Source organism: Equus przewalskii, chromosome 28 (genome assembly GCF_037783145.1).
Source record: "Equus przewalskii isolate Varuska chromosome 28, EquPr2, whole genome shotgun sequence".
NCBI classification, from domain to species: domain Eukaryota; kingdom Metazoa; phylum Chordata; class Mammalia; order Perissodactyla; family Equidae; genus Equus; species Equus przewalskii.
Window position 1 is genome coordinate 36,855,988 of NC_091858.1, and position 17,270 is coordinate 36,873,257.

Sequence of the window (17,270 nt, forward strand, 5' to 3'; positions counted from 1 at the left end):
GTCCTGTGCACCTGCCCCGCTCCTATCTGTGTCACACATCACACACTTCACAAGACATTTGCGGGATCCCGTAATCCAGTCATGCTGGAGTCTCACCTGTGGATACTGCGCATAGATGTTGCTCTGCACCCTTCTTGCATGAGTGGTCCTTTCTGTCTCCTCTTTGTCTTCCCTTTGTTCCACTGTGCTCAACGCTCGCATCTCTCTTACTCATTTTTTTGTGATAAAGTGTATCTTTTTATGTCTTTTGTTCTCTGTATCTAATATCTTTATTGTCAAGTTTTGTGTTATTAGTTTTTGGTCTCTTCTTTTCACTGGCTTGCATTTCTGAAGGTGTCATTTCTCTCCCTGAATCTCTTCCCTGTTCGTCCTTTGTTTATAATGGCTGAGTAAGCCAAATCTTTATGGACATCAACCAAGAGAGAATTGCTATCCTGGTGCCCACAGGGAGCTCTGAGTGTGGCCTCACTGAGTCAGGCTGTGGGAAGTCTAGCAGGGGACAATCTTATTCCAAAATCTAGAAGGACATCAGGTGACAGAGAATGAAACGAAATGGTTCTGGACATGCTTGGGGGGTACCAAATAACCACAGGAACATTTATATTTTATTTATGCAAATTCATAGTTTTCATGATATGCTCTGAACGTGGTACTTAGAATAAAGATGTTCTCATTTTTCCCAGAGTTGTCAATCATTTTAGAATACATTTTTCTCCCATGAGACATACTCAAAAGAAAGCAGACCTGACATACATTCTTTACCTGTTGTCCTCTCAATCCTTGAATACAATGAAATATGTACTTCTCCTTGTGTTCAAAGGAATAATGGAGATACTTTCAGCATTTTAAACATTCACACACAATAGTTCATCTGATTTTCGGGTTCTTGGTTGTTTTGCTTAGATTTTTCACAGAAAATGGTTCTCTGTCTCATTTTAATTTTTATTGCCATTTGGTTTCTTTCTTATCATTACAGCCATTATAAGACATTTATATAAAACTTGTCCTCAAAGGAACTCAAATCATATTACAAACTTAAATTACCAAATAGACATTAATCTTCACAATGCCCGTGTGAGGTGGCTAGAGCTTCAGTAATTAAAATCCTGAATCGGTGTAGCACGTGGCTTACACGGAAAGCACCACGCTGGGAAAGCAAGAAACAAAAGAAGCCTCGAATTCATTACTGCAATTGCAAAAAGAAATTATGAGATACAACCAATTCTCCAAGATAATTATCGCAAAACAAGCATGAACTAAATCCAGTTGCTTACAAAATCTACAGCTCTGGATGGAAGCTTTTCCAAAGAAGAGAAATACGTCATGATTCTCAAAAGGAATTATAGTGAATATAGGCTATATCCTGAAGGACTTAATACCTCAATCTATGCGTTCACAGCCCTGTTTGATCTTTATCCAGCACTTTGTGACTGGCGGGCAGGAAATGAGGGTCCTCGTTTGACAGATGAAGCAACTGAGTATCAAGGGGCCAATGCTACACTGCTGCGGGTGCCCCCGCTCGAAATACGCATGTTTTCTTTTTTAAGACTAATGCTCTTCCCACCACGAGAGAGTTTACTAGTTCTGTGATACCAGTAGAACTCTCGAAGGATTTTGCCATGGCTGCCTCACATCTCTTTTTTTTATTTAAAAAAAAAACTGTGGCAAAAAACACGTAACAAAATTTACCGTCTTAAGTGCGCAGTTGAGTGGTATTAAGGACATTCACACGTTGTGCAACGAATCTCAGACCTTTTCATATTGCAAATCGGAGACTCCATCTCCATTAAACAGTGACTCCACCGTCCTCCCACCCCCGGCCCTGGGTGCCCACCATCCCACTTTCTAACTCCTCAGGGGACTTCACGTAAGAGCAATCATACGGTGTCTGTCCTTTAGTGACTGGCTTATTTCACTTTGCATCGTGTCTTCAAGGTTCAGCCACATTACAGCTACTGACAGGATTTCCTTCCTTTTTAAGGCTGAATATTATTGCATTGTACGCGTATATCACATTCACTTTATCGATTCACCCATCGGTGGACTCTTGGGTTGCTTCCACCTCTTGGCTGTTCTGAGTAACGCTGCAATAAAGATGAGTGTGCAAAAGTCTCTTAGAGACCCTGCTTTAAATTGTCTTGGATATACTCCTGTAAGTGGGATTGCTGGATCATACAGCAGTTCTATTTTAAATTTTTTGAGGAACCATCATACTATTTTTCCATAGTGGTTACACAATTTTACATTCCCACCAGCAATGGCCAAGGATCTGTGGTATTTTGTGATGGCAGCCCGAGTTGATTAAAACACTGTCTCCAACAATACTGATGACGCAAGATTAAAGGGCCCTGCCCTTCCTGTGTGCCCAGGGCTTTCGGTGTGTCATACCCTTTCCACATGAGCCCTTGTGCACCACACTGAGAGGGACCCAGAGAACACAAAACCAGAAATCAGAAATGAGGCTTGACCCAATTCAAAGTACTCCGACCTCTTTCTGGGTATTTGCTTGTTAATGGTGATCAGAGAAATGTTCCATTTTATTGCTAAAAGTAAAATGTCCCAGAACCCACTCAATCTAAGTTAAATGCTTAGGAAGAAATGAAACACGTCTTACTCAGCTCCTTCTTTTTGTATAGATCACCACCACACAGAGGTATGGTGATGAATCAGATATTCCATGATTTCCCGGGGTTTGGACAGACTTCAACAGCAAACTGTTCTGTTTCCAATGTTCACTCCTGTCAAACAACTGAATCGCTAGCTTCTTCTAGAAACCTAAGCCCCCTGAAATATTGGCATTCACCATCATGAGATACATCTATATATTACTTTAATATGTAGCTTAGCTAGCATCACTTTCAGACACTGGGCACAGACCTACACACCACTCATCAAAGCCATGCTGTTTTGGTGTCCCGTATACAAAAAACAGAGGAAGATTGGCACAGATGTTAGCTGAGAGCCAACCTTCCTCATCAAAAAAAAAGAAGATATAAATAAGTGGAGATATATTCCATGTTTTTAAAGGGAAAAGACACAAAACAGCAAATGCAATACTGAGGAGGAGAACAAAGTTGGAGGACTGACATACCTGCAATGCTGCAGTAATCGAGATGGTATGACACTGGTGAAAGAAAAGATAAATACATCAATGGAACAGAATAGAGAGCCTAGAAAAAACCCATACAAATATGCAAATATAAGTCGACTGATCTTTGACAAAAGAGCAAAGGCAACGCAATGGGGAAATTCAAGATGGTACAGCTACTATGGAAGACATTTGGCACTTTCTGACTTAGCTAAACATAAACTTACGATCCAGCATTTGCGGTCTTTGGTATTTACCCCAACAAACTGAAAGCTTATGTCCACATAAAAACCTGCACAAGGTTGTTTATAGCAGCTTTATTCATAATTCCCAAAACTTAGCCACAATCCATAGGTGAAAAGGTCAGCAAACTACAGTCCAGACAGATGATGGAATAGTATTCAGTGAAAGGAAATGAGCTGTTGAGCCATGAAAACACAAGGAGGAATCGTAAATGCATATTGCTAGTTGAAAGAAGTCAGTCTGAAAAGGCTATATACTGTAGGATTCCAACTGTGTGACACTCCAGAAAAGGCAAAACTAGAGACAGTAACAAGATCCGTGGGTGCCAGGAGTGGGATGAAGGGAGGAGGGATGAAGAGGTGGAGCACAGAGGATTTTGAGGGCAGCAAAATTGTTGGATATGATACTGCGATGGTGGATACACGACATCGTACATTTGGCAAAACCCATAGAATATACAACACAAAGCATGAACTCTGATGTCAACTACGGAATTTAGTTAATAATAATATATATGATAATGATGTATCAATATTGGTTCATCAGTCATAACAAAAGTACCTCATCAATGCAAGATGTTAATAACAGGAGAACTGGGGTTGGGGTAGAGAGACTCTGTCCTTTCTGTGCAGTTTTTACAGAAATCTAAAACTGCTCTAAGGAATGAAGTTTATTAATTTTAAAAAAAAGGCTTTAAGGAGAAAAACAGGCATATTTTTAAAATATTCTACCCAAGTATGAAGAGATAAAACAAAGGGCTTGCAGGTCAAACGAAAACTCGTGGAACTGAGCATCTTAGCAGTCTGAAAATTCACAGCTTGAGAGTGAGATTCAAAAGCTTCGGCGGAAACTTCAAATACGGCCTGAACTACAAGAGGAACGTGTAAGGCAACGCTGCAGAAAATCCTCCGAGAAGGGAATCTTCCTCTTAGAGAAGAAGCTTCCCAAAGCGCGTGGGAACATCAGCCACGCGCTCAGAAGCAACTGCTCTCGAAGACGGCCAAAGACCCAGAGAAAGCGCTGGAGGAGCCACTTCCCTCCGTGAAAGCCGGGTCTCTCTCGTGACAAAAAAAACTCACACAAGTTGCTTGGCAGAGTTGTCACCTGAGAAGAATCATAACAAGCTAAGAGAAGAAAACAGTCATGCAACAGCAAAAAAGGGCGAGAGTGGTGTTTCAATTTCAGCCCCTCCCAATGCTCCTTTTGATGCTTCTATTGAAGAGCAGAGTCTGGGGAGGGTCAGAGACGGCTGAATCTTTAGGTCCCAGGGAGAAGGCAGGCAGGTGGACCCCTGCTCATGGGCAAGACAGAAGGACATCCGCCTGTGTTTTCCCTCCCTAAAAGTAATTTGACTTCTCTCTTTTCTATTTAACTGGTGTTATTTGATTGAGGCTACATGGCTCTTACTAAAGTCTGATAGAATCATAATTCCTACAATAGTGTTTTTTTGGATACGGATGATGTTTACACAATTCTTATGAATACATTATTTCCACTTTATTGGACGCTCTTAAGATAATTTAAGTATTAACGTTCCACTCTTTCTCACACAATTGAGTTTGACCTGACCAGGTGGAGACATTCGAAACAATAAAGACCATTTCTATATGCAAGAGCTGTTATTAGAATTTTGTAACTTAATATTTACATTACTAAATATTGACTGATTTAGAAAAAACAAACAAACGAATAGAAACAATAGCACCCCAAGTTAAGCTTAGGAATAAGCTTAGTCATCCATAAATTAATTTGATGGCATTACACTCTGCAAACATTTGTTTCCTCTTTTGTAATTTCTTTTTAACCTTTGCTATCTTGTTTTGGATAGACTTTGCTGCTTAAAAGTTTCAAAGTTTTATTTAGTCAAGGGGCTGGCCCTGTGGCTGAGTGGTTAACTTCGCGCGCTCCGCTGCAGGCAGCCCAGTGTTTCGTTGGTTCGAATCCTGGGCGCGGACATGGCACTGCTCATCAAACCACGCTGAGGCGGCGTCCCACATGCCACAACTAGAAGGACCCACAACGAAGAATATACAACTATGTACCGGGGGGCTTTGGGGAGAAAAAGAAAAAAATAAAATCTTTAAAAAAAAAAAGTTTTATTTAGTCAAAATAAAAGTTTTCCCCTTCTGGAAAAAAAAGAAAAAGAAGGAGAGGGAGAAAGCAGAGGAAGAGAAGGAGGAAGAAGCAATGTCATACATATAACTTTCCAGAAGTTAAATTTGTCGGCATGAATTGAGCATCTAGAAGGATTTATAACAAATGCGAACTGTGGTCATCTCTGGATGTTGGAATGACAAATCATTCTTTTTATTCTTATTGCTTGTCTTTATCTCATAACTGTTCTACAGATAAACAACGAAAAATAAATACATGCAGTTATCTTATTAAAACCATTCTTGTCTATTTCCCTTAATCTTTACACTTTTTACTGAGTTTTAAAATGATAATGGTAACAAGTGAAAGAACAAGAAAATGTACAGGGAAGTTTCACGTATTTTGGAAAGTGTGAGGCAGAGTGGTGATGACTTTCCAAGTCTGTCTCTTAGGTGTCTAAACCTATCTCATCTACACCAGCATAAGGCTCGGTAGGGGAGAACACCAGCTGCTACATCCACTAGAAATGTGCCCTTTTTGTATTGTAAATTGTGTTTAGAAAAATCATGAGAAAGAAAATAATTTTGTGTGTCGTATCTACTTATATGCAAAGAAAGAAAAACATGTTCTAGTCATTATCTCTGAGAAGTTTGTGAGTCAAATTGAACACCAGGTTCATAGAAGAATCAACAAGGGCTGAAATTAGCCACATAGTTTAGGATTGTGGATTATTTTCAACAAAAAAAAATAATGTAAATCGCACACATAGCAGTGTTTCATTTAGCTAATCTTGATAATTGGGAGAGTTCCACGAAAGTGAAATATCTAGATAACCAAAATGTACACCTTTGACAAGCAAGTCTCTATTACTTTAACTATTTTGAATCCACTGCCTGATGTTTTACAAACTTCCCTCCTATCTCATTCTAATCAATAATCATAAACATAATTTCAGTTTTTCAGGATGATGGAGTACCGTCAATATGAGGATAAAAATGTCTAATGAACATTAAGTAATTCTGACATCACAGTTAGAACGCAGAAGGGAATACGTTGAGGGAACACGACTCAGAACACCCGTGCTGCTTCATAAACCCTTACATCCATTTTCTCATCTTTTTTCCTATTTACCCTTCTCTTTTCCAAATTTTCGGCATTTCTGTCTATGGCAGCCACTTCTTAATTTACTGCTTCTGCTTTACTACTTTAGATGTTTAAAAACCTAAAAATCATTAAAAAATAAACATAGCGTAACTGCATCAAAAGCACACTTACTTACGTGAGTGAACCATAGGCACACACCTCACGGAGAGGGTTGGGTTTTCTCCTCTGTTAGCCGGGTCCCAAGGTCCCTGTCCCTGGGCCTCACTTGTGAGCATCGTATTTGCTGAGAGTTGTGACAGATTCCAAAGTTTCATGAGGAATGTTACTAAAGCTTAAGAGCATGATTCCTCCCTGCAAGCCAGCTACCTCCCCAGCTGCTCAACCCAGTCAAAAGCACCGTAAAACCATGCTATGTGTGACTCACAAGAGAGGGCTGCCTTGAGTGGAACAGGCAGTGGTTGCCAGGTAAGAACCATGAACAGTTAAGGGCATATCCAGGAAGCACCTATTCTGTGCGTATCTGGAGTCAGCTGATGTAGGCTGGGCTCCAATGGGTGGTCTAAGCTACACGCTCACTGTGGATCAGGTCTAGCTGTCTTTCATCCTCCCTAGACAGCAGGCTGGCCAGTTTCCTTCTTCTCAAGCAAATGACAAGGGCGTGAAAGCAAGCAGACAGAGGCAATGCCGCTTAAAACCCTGGATGTGACCTGTGCAACGTCACCTGTGCCCACTACGTAGTGACTGAATCAGTGGATGGCCCAGGCCCCAGTGAGGAAGTGGAGGAGGGACCTGCCTCTAGTCAGAGGAACTGAAGGGCTGTAGGCAAAGGACACGGGTGTACAGTGGGGCCTGCAGAATTGATGCCACTGATTCCACTGGCCACAATGGTTATAGCAACTCTATGCACCTCTGCCTTCGACAGCAAATCCTAATACCTGCATGAGAAGCAACTCAACTGTGCATATGAGGAATCCTCAGGCGCTGGCAGTTCACCATCTCTCTCTTTCTCCTTCCTACCTGGACGAGCTGGTATAGTTTGGACCAGTCAGGTTGCCCAGATCCTGGCTCAGCAGCAAACTCAGAAAGTCAGTAGATCTTCCAATATCCAGAATGTTTTGCTATGACCACTTGTCCTGTGGTGGCATTTAACTATGTGAATTAAAATGAGTTTTAAAAATGTTATAGCACGTATATGTCCTTGACACTCCTCTAAATATGCGGCCTTATTTAATCCTCACAACAACCTGTGATGGAGCTACTCACATTATCTTCATTTTACTGATGAGGAAATTGGGGCACAGAGAGTTTAACTGTCACCCCATAGAGAGATGTGTCATCCTAAACCAGTGGTAAAGTGGGTTGTGGTCAACACAAATCATGCAATCGTGCACCTCCTCGGAGGAACTGAAATACAACCGCCCATCCCTCGCACACGGGAGCCCTGCAGGGTTTTCTCATCTGCAGAGGCCTGCACGCAGCTCCACTGCCTCCTCCTGTTCTCCTGTCCATCCCCTCGTGGGAATTTCAGGATCACACAGGTCCTTTGCTCATCAGGAGTTGACTGACCCAGCTAACAGTGCTAGAAGACGTGTTTACTCTTTCTCAGGATTTTGTTCCTCTTTTTATGATTGATTACCACGTCACTGCATTTCTGTCCTGAGCTGCTGGCCTGGGTCGCCATCCTGGAAAGGTCCCTTGAGTGCTCCCGCTGGTGCTGGTGATTTTCCTCATTGCATAAAAATCTCCTTGAATATTCATCAGCATTTCAAAGTCCCAAATCGCTTGCCTGCCCAGCGAGGTGTCTACCCTGAGTTGATCTATTTGGATTTTAAAGCCCAAACTCAGAGATCGAGATTTCTGGATGCCAAAAGCACACTGTAATCGTTGTTTCCAGGAATTGCCCCTCAGCCGTTTGACCTCCAAAATAAGCAAGAAACGTCACCCCATCAGACATAGGCCAGGCCATGAGGATGCCGCTGGCTGGGCCCGGAGAGTCCCTGCCTGCCTTCCTCTCACTGCCCTGGATGGTCTGAGACACCTGAACAGGATTTTTGGGTTATCACTGTTTACTTATTCTTCCAGCCATCAAATACATGGATGTTGTTGCTTGACTTCCTCTCAGTTCCTGATGGCTTGGCCCGCTGATGCTGCGGTGACACTTCCGGCTTATCTGAGGCCACAAAGCGCTAAGAATCAACTCCCGTAAAAACGTATTAAACCAAAGTCTGGAGACCTGAGGGGTGTGTTGACCGCACTGGGAGGGGAGACGTAGGGACGGGTGTTAGGGATGCCCATACCAATTTATGGTGATCGGCTGTAACATTCTAGAACTTATAACATTTGGGATATTAGCAGCTAACATTTCCCTCGCTACACCATAGAAAAATATTGCCCCAAGAGAACTAATTACAAGAATTTCTAACCCTAACTCTACAAGCACAAAAAAACCGAAATATGGATTTAAAAAAAAAATCAGCACAAGTCACCTTTACATTGTGAGATCATTAAAGTTGAAGCAGCCAGGTACATTTTTAAAAACACAACCATTCAGTTATACAACATGAATAAGTTCTAGAAATACACTGTACCCCATAGCACCTGTAGTTAACAATATGGTATCATGCACTTAAAATTTTGCTGAAAGGTAGATCTCATGTTAAATGTTCTTATTACAAAACAAAACAAAAAGACAGCTCGTGAGCTGGCCAAGATTTCATTTCAGTACTGGCACATGGGCATTCATTCATTCATTCAACATGTATTTGCTAAGGACCTGTATTTAACACAATAGCTAAGCTTTTGTGCTTTTACATGCCTTTCCTTCTTATTTCAAATTGTCAGAAAAATGTTCATTTATTCATTAAAATGTTCATTTATTCATTCATCTAGTAATTATTTGTGAAAATATTTCCTTGGTGCATACAACTAACCAAGTTGTTCACATGTTCTGTATTTTCTCATTTCAAATTTATTCGTTCACAAATATTTCTGGGCACATTCTCCAGGATATATTGTGCTATAGGATAGAAAAACAAAGATAAATAAAACACTTTTCCTGTCCTAAAGGCATTCACTGACTAGTGTAGAAGAATGACATCCACATGAAGACCTAGAAACCACGTTTGACGACGCCCAGTTTTGTGGAAGCACAGACACTAGGAAATATCCCATTCCGGCATTTTTGTGAGAATTTGATCTGCTTGCAAGCAAAGCTGGAGGTAGTGAGTGGTGATAGATAAGGCTAGAATCACGGGACAAGTGCCCACCTATGTCAGTGACCTTCATGTGACTCTCAGATGCCTGCGTGGTTGCTGATGCCACAGACCACGTAGAAAATCTGGGAGAGCAATGTGTTTGTGAGGATGACTATGAAATCAATTTTGAACAAACTAAGACTGGCGATTGGGAGTTGGCGGGGCAGTCACATCTCAATATTTCTTGTGTGCAGGAAAATTTGATCTGGTGAAATGGAAGGGATGAAACTTTATTGGAATTAGTGTAGCTCCAATCCAGATAGATCCTGGCATTTACCATGGCCAATAAGCTAGCTGTAGACATACATGCACCTGCTGGCTCACAGTCCCGTTCCTACAAACGAAAGGTTTGAGGCTGCATGTGCTCACATTCAGTTCTTGAATTCACCCCACACCCATCTCTGAACCTCTTCAGTAAACAGGACTCAGTTGCTCAGAATGAAAATTTGGGTGTCTCGCCTGAATCCTTCCTCTCTGCACTCACCAAATCCAGTCCATCGGGGCAATCTGTTTGCTTTATCCCCCAAATCTATCTCCCATCCAACCGTCTACCTCTCCTCCGCCACCCCAGTCCAAGCCACCCTCTCAGCTCCCATCTGACTGGTTCTCCAAACTCCTGATATGTTGCTTGACTTACTATTTCTCCTCCTTTAATCCATTCTGCACAAAGAAGTCAGGGTGCACAAGATGGGTTCTCTGACCCTTCCACTGTCAAACGTCACATCCCTGCCCTGAATCCCTACACAGTGGATTTCCAGTGCCCTCGGAATGTAATCAAACCCTCGCCTCACCCTCAGGTCCTCTCCCACCCCTCTGTCCCCGGCATCCCCCTATGACGGTGGTCCACCATCCTCTCCTTCCCTCCGAGGTGTCACAGGCATGCCCACCTGGCCATCGCACGGCCAATTTATTCTCAATGTTGGAGCTCCAGTGAAAATGTGATCATTTTCCCTCACCGCCCTACCAGTGGTCACCCACCACGCCCTCCTCAGAACTCCCTATGTCATTGTCCTCCTGTCCTTTCGAGGACTAGGACTGTCCTAAATTATCCCCACATATACTTGCCTTTTTCTACCTCACAACTGTTTCAACTGGGCAGAAAAATGTGCTTCTCTTTTTCCAAGCGTCTCAAAGTGTTGGGTGCATATTAGCTGTTCAAAGATCCATTAATAAATTCATTAAACTTGCTAGTGCCTAACAGTTCTTTGTTAGCATAGTGGAATCCACACTGGGTCTAAAGCTTTATTTCTGTTACGATCTGGATATGTGGTACTGATCAATACTGTAGCCCAGAGCCCAGTTATCTACTTACACGTGTGATGGATGAACCTCCTGAGAAGAAAGTGCTAATGAGGAAAGACAGAGCCACAGCCCATCTCTGGTTCAAGGTGCACGGACCAGTGTTGGAGAAGAGAGTGTTTCTGACCCTGAACTACATCCCATGATATGCCGGCTGTCATTTTTAAGAAGCACATCATAAATAAAAGAGCCACTGAGAAAGCAAGATACCGTCAGCACTGAAGAGGCCAGCAGGAAGCATTAAGAGGTCTGTGAGTGGTAAAAGAAGAGAGTGACCTTCTTGCAGACACCTGCACTCCGGAGTCAGACCCTGGCATCACAGGCGAGGCTGTCTTCGGCACTAGTAATAATCTTGGCCTTGACCGCAGCAAATGGAATCCAGGCCACACTCCGCCAGGAGGGAAAAGCAAATGCAAACTTACATATCAAAAATGTGAAGAACTCAGCCTGGTCACATCCGTCTCGGAGAGGGTACAAGCTGACTCAGAGAAGCCTGCTTTTATCTTCTGGCCATGTCTCTCCTTACACTGAACCCTGATATAAAAGGACAAGACTTCACTTTGAGGACAAAATTATTAGGCAAATAACTCGGCTAATTTGGTACTCAGGTCATTGAATGGTCCAGTAGAAACATATGGATGTCTATCCTTCCCAGGATTGTTGTAGGAAAAAATGTAAACCCCAATGTCATAGATTTTCTCACAAACCTGAACAAATGCGACTCATGCTCTCACAGTAGTGTATGACCCTTCCTGATACATTGTAGAACAGAGCCACAATTTACCCACTGCTGAAGTTTTCCTTTTAATAGATATTGCAAAATAAATTTAACATATGTGTCGGATGCATATCTAATAAGCAAAGTTTCATTTTAATGAAAGGAAAGGAAAATAGTTGAAGTGCACTGAAATTTAGAATTCTCAACAGACATTTTAAAAAGCGACTTCACTGTAGCTTGCAGGACAACATACAGCATTCAATAGTGCTCTTTTTGCAGCTGAAGAGAACAGTAAATGTAAGTTCTATCCGTTCAAATTAAATATCTGTAAACAGATATTAGCTAGGACAATCTGTTCATTCTTGGTTTATCTCCAACATCTTTGTACTTTTTGGTTCCAAAGCAAACAATTTATTTCCATTAGATTACAATCTGAAAGAGATGAATTAGCACACAGCATTAAGAATCATAAATTTTAATAGCAGTGATGCAAAAGAATATATGTCATAGTTAATAATTGAAAGAAAATGGCTTTATTGTTTGGCCAACCCTTGGCACCTTGTTACTTCCCCTTGCTAAAATTTGATTCATCGATAAAAATGTCCAGACTATACTAATGTTTCCTCTTTCTCTCCTAAGATAAAAACTTGTATTGGAACAATACTCAGATAAAAAAGAACAAACAGAGGCACCAATGATAAAGAACTACAAAGATTTCAATATACTTGTAGTAGGAAGGAAAAGGCAGGAGTTGGAGCAAGAGCAGAGAGTGAGGGAGAAAACAGAGGGCAGGTGTCAGGGCAGGGCCAATGTGTCCAACAGATCCAGTGTGCAGCAGCCATCCAGGTCCCAGGACCCAAGGAACCAAACCACGGAGGGCATGAACAGTGACCCAAATGCCAGCAACCCCGTTTTCTGGAACCCTAATCATGAAAGTTGCCCCGGCTCCCACTTTTGGGTGTCTGAGATTATGTCCCCCACTGGTTTGTCCACCTGGGGGCAGAGTCATAAAGGAACAGAAATTCATGAGGAACATAAGGTCCTGCAACTTTTGTTGTATGCCCGAAACTCTGGGGTAAAATTCCTATCTTCTATCTCTGTTTCCCCTCATTTCTAATGCGCTGATTCTCTGTTCCCTGTTGCCCTTTTGAACTGAGCAATGAAGCGAGCAGACCACTCTGTGGCTGATAGACCCAAGCAGCCCACTGATGGAGCAAGTGAGTCTGCAGGATTTTCACAGTCACGATGGCTTTACTCTCCCCTACAACGTGCCCAAGACGATGCTGAAGAGCTGTAGCAACAGCCATTCACGAATGTGTCCTCTCTAAGGCCTGGAGACATAGCTTCTCAAAATATGAAGAACCCAAAATGCAACAAACAATTGAAAAAGCCTAAACGTGAGAAAAATACTTTTAAGATAAAGAATTCAGATAGGACCCAAAAAAATTGTAACAAAAAAGTTTTCTTTTATAAAAGAAACAGTGGATAAAACTGTTTGAAACTTCCTGGTCACCGAAGAGAGAGAGCTAGGTCTCTTCTCAGTGAGGAACTCCCGAAGGCTACCATGTCTGATGCCTAAAAAAGAGAAGGACGTGGAACTCCCAGGCGAGATGAGTTGTCTCCTTGCAAACTCGGAACCGACACCAAACTCACCACGGTCCTGCTCTGGACAAGTCGAAGAGTAAGACCCCTGGAATCACAGACTGTGGACAATTAATTTCGATAACAAGGCAAAGTGTATCATTAGAGGAACAGTATAATTTTTTGACATCATTGAAAAAGAGATTGAGTTCAAGTCAATTCACGTAAAAACAAAATACCATAAAAGCAGGCCAAATGATACAATTAGAATACAAGTACCAAAAAGTCTTTTTTTCTACCTACAAGTCTATTTACAATGCCTTTCTTTCATCCTATTAGATTAAGCAAATCCCACTCTGAGAATATAAAATGCTTTACCCTAACAATGCTCCTAATAACATTATCGTTGAGTCGATAGACATCATCCTCGTTTTCTTAGTTTATCTTACATTTGTCCAGTCACTTGAGATTCACAAAGAATAGATGTTTCTTTTTTAATTTTAAAGTTTCTCTAATGACTAGCTTTGGAAAATGGTTATTTCTAATAATGTTGGACGTGGCTTCTACTGCTGCGAACACAAGATTTGAAATCAAGTAGAGGCGAATTCAGATCAAGCTCTACCTGGAAAGGACTATAAAATCTCAGGTAATTTCTCTAACATAAATGTCTACTTCACAGTTTTCTAATGCTCCACATGGTCTTTTCCTAGCTATCCCTGCTCACCACTCTTCCTACAGGGGTCATCTTTGTTTCTTTGCCCTCCTTCCACATTGGGATTTTATCTAACTTAACTCTTCTCTGAGCCCTCATTTGGCCTTCTTTACAATTTTCCCTTCTCCTAAGCCTGCTCAAAATGTTGCTATGAAATTAACCTTTCTTTCCACCCTTCTGACCTTCTAATCCTTTTATTAGTCCCCTGCGGAGTCCCACCGATGTTCACATCTTCTCATCTTCACCTTCAGGGCCTGGCACCAGCCAGCAATTTTCCCTTCATTACCTGCAGCTGGCCAGGGCCACGTGCTCAAGGCAAATCTAGCTCTTTTAGATCAGACCTTTATTTCCCTAATACATACCTGTTTGCTCTGCAGAACGGCTTAGCACAGCCAATCTTTGTCATCTACTGAACTTCCTCCCTGCCCTTAAAGTTATGTCCTCTGGCTTAAAGAGAGAGGGAGAGAGGGAGAGAGAGACAGAGACAAAGAGAGAAGGAGAGAGAGAGAGAGACAGGGAGAGAAAGGCAGAGATAAAGAGAGAGAGATATAGAGACAGAGATAGAGATAGTGATAAAGAGAGAAGAGAGGGAGAGGGAGGGGGAGGGAGAGGGGAGACGACATGGAGGGGAAAGAGTGATAAAGAAAAGGAAAGAAAAGAAACTCTAAATGAAAATAATTTGACTCTTAAAATGTTGAACAAAGATGTTTCCTTGAGGTTTGCCCATATCTTTATGTCCTCTCTATTAAAAAGAAAAATGACTGATTTGTTACTACTTAGTTTGTTTTTACTATTCGGTTTGGAGGCTGGCTTTCTGAATGAATGGGAAACTCGGCACTCTTCGTTCTAAGTCCCAATTTTCCAAAGGATGTCAGCATAAAGAACTTTCCCTGTATCTTAGAATGCTTCACATTTTCCACTGGATCGATCCTTGTGAGGAATAGTTTTGAGGTATTTACTTTGTTTTAAAAAAATAATTAAATAAACGAGTCAGACTTGTGTTAGCCTGATCAGATCCCACGTTGGTCTGAAAGCAGATAAACGCTCCATCTAAACTTGAGATCTATCAGGGTCAGCACTCAGGTGCCGTTATGGATTTATTCTTTATGCCAGACTTCCCACTTTATTTATATCTGATCAGTTTTTAAGTTTATCCTTTGCATGGATGACAGCTAATGGATTTCTATATGCTTTAGTGATATGGAATGCATATTTTGACTTTTAAATATGATATGAAAAATATTCACCCTCGTGGCTTTTTTTGTACTTACAAGACATAAGTCGAGCTGATGCCTTGTGACTTTTATATATTATCTCTTAGAGTGGGCCAATCTAGAGATAATTTTGTTTCCTTCATTCAGGAAAAACAAAGAGAGAAACTCTGTGCAGAATACATGTAAAACTGAAAATTGAGTTGAAAATTCAAATGAAAAGACACCTCTGGGGGAGGCATCAGCAATGGACTCCTCTTTCCTATCAAATGAGTAAAGGAAGAGATGATGGAGTCACACGTGCAAGTCTCTTACCGGAACACGAGTCCAACGGTCGAGTGAGTGATGGAACCCATCTAGATTTAGTTATGTTCTTCTTTCAGAAACACCTAGTTTGGATAAATCCAGTTGCCATTGCACTTATCATGCATTTCTTCATTGCACATTTCACTGTCTAAATTGATACGATATGTGCATATACTTGTTTCCTGTTTACCCTCTCTATTAGAGAGAAAATCCCATGGACAAGAAAAACAACTAGCTGGGCTATGCCTCAGACCCAACCTCTAAGAAATCAACCTTGATTTCTCTCCTTCCAATATACCCCATATCTAACCCTCCAACCCCCTCCCCCCAAAAAAGCCTTGGAGATACAACCTCCACGATGTATCCCAAATCCAGCCACCATCAGCTCCTGCACCCCTCAGTCCTAGTCCAATCCCCCCCAAATATGCCCCTGGACTTTGGATCAGCACCTGACCGAGCTGACCTTCCTTCTTTCCTCCTTGCCCCCTGCATGGCATTTTACACAAGACAGCTAAATTATTATTAGAAAGGCTAAATTGTTGTTGTGTCGTACCCTATTGAAAACACTCTAACGGTTTACGATTTTTATTAAAATGCGATTTTGTATCTGTGTGCATTGTCTGTCTCACCTACTGGAGGTTAATTCATGATGGCGGGGGGACTACACTGCATTCTTACCATGTTCCTGGCACGAGGGCACTGCTTGGCTCAGAGCCAGCTCTCAGGAAATGCTCCTTATATCAGTGGATGAATGAAGGAGCCTGCTGAGCATGTTCTCCTGGCGTCTGCTGTCTAACCAGAGCCTCCTCTCATGCAGAAACACCGCCACGCTGGGGCTTTGCTTTACTGCCATCAGTTGAGGTTACACGGTCTGAACTGTCACTGTATCGCAGGCCACTTGGCTCAGCTCTCTGCATAATGATAGACCAACATGTCTTCCTTCAGTCAAGCTTATAAATTTTAGAAAAAACAAAACATAGTTCCCAAGCTCTTCCCAGGGAACAGCAGCCCCCTCACCCCACGGAGACGAGTAGAAAGACATCACCTGCCAGCCTCTGGGCAACTCTTTTGACAGCTAGGGTCGCACCTCTTTGAAAGGCCAGCCCTCATCGCGGGGACCCAGGTGAGCTAAAATCGGTTGAGGAAAAGAGGAGTATCTTCCTCCAGCTTCCAGGAAACAGCACCGGTTACCAGGTAAACATTTTTTCCTCTGGTTTTAGCTCTGATTCTGCGTCTAAGAACCCTCCGTTTCTGTCAACTTGTCAAAGCGGAGCCCGTAGACCCCTGAAGGGAAGTCGCACCTGCTCCATCCGCATGGGACCATCCAGCATGCCAGGAAGCCAGAAGGCACTGCAGGACCCCCATTCTGAGCCATACGAGTGCCTACTGCCAGCTTAAAATGTGGACGCACGGTGTCTCTCCAGTGTGCCTTCCCATCTCCTCTTCCCAGGGCACAAACTGTACACCTAGAAAAATAAATTAGTTCTAGCATTTTCATGAGTCTTTTCCTATAAACCTATGTTCATCAGTGATGATCCCCTGTAGAAATAGAAGAAATATTTTATACTGTATCATTTATTATATTTTTACTAAAAATCCATCTAACAAGCAAATGAAATAACAGAAACGTAAACCAACAGTTGAATTTGAATACTGAAGA

The 17,270-nt window shown here is 42.0% G+C and overlaps 1 long non-coding RNA gene across 1 annotated transcript; it reads right to left on the bottom strand.

The window, feature by feature from the left end:
* Positions 1-13,352: 13,352 nt before the first annotated feature.
* Positions 13,353-16,521, bottom strand: LOC139079989 (uncharacterized). The gene is made up of 3 exons (XR_011534086.1): positions 16,289-16,521; positions 15,620-15,693; positions 13,353-13,490 (listed from the first exon to the last, which is right to left on the bottom strand). It is a non-coding gene; the product is annotated as an uncharacterized lncRNA (long non-coding RNA).
* Between the last annotated feature and the right edge of the window lie 749 nt (positions 16,522-17,270).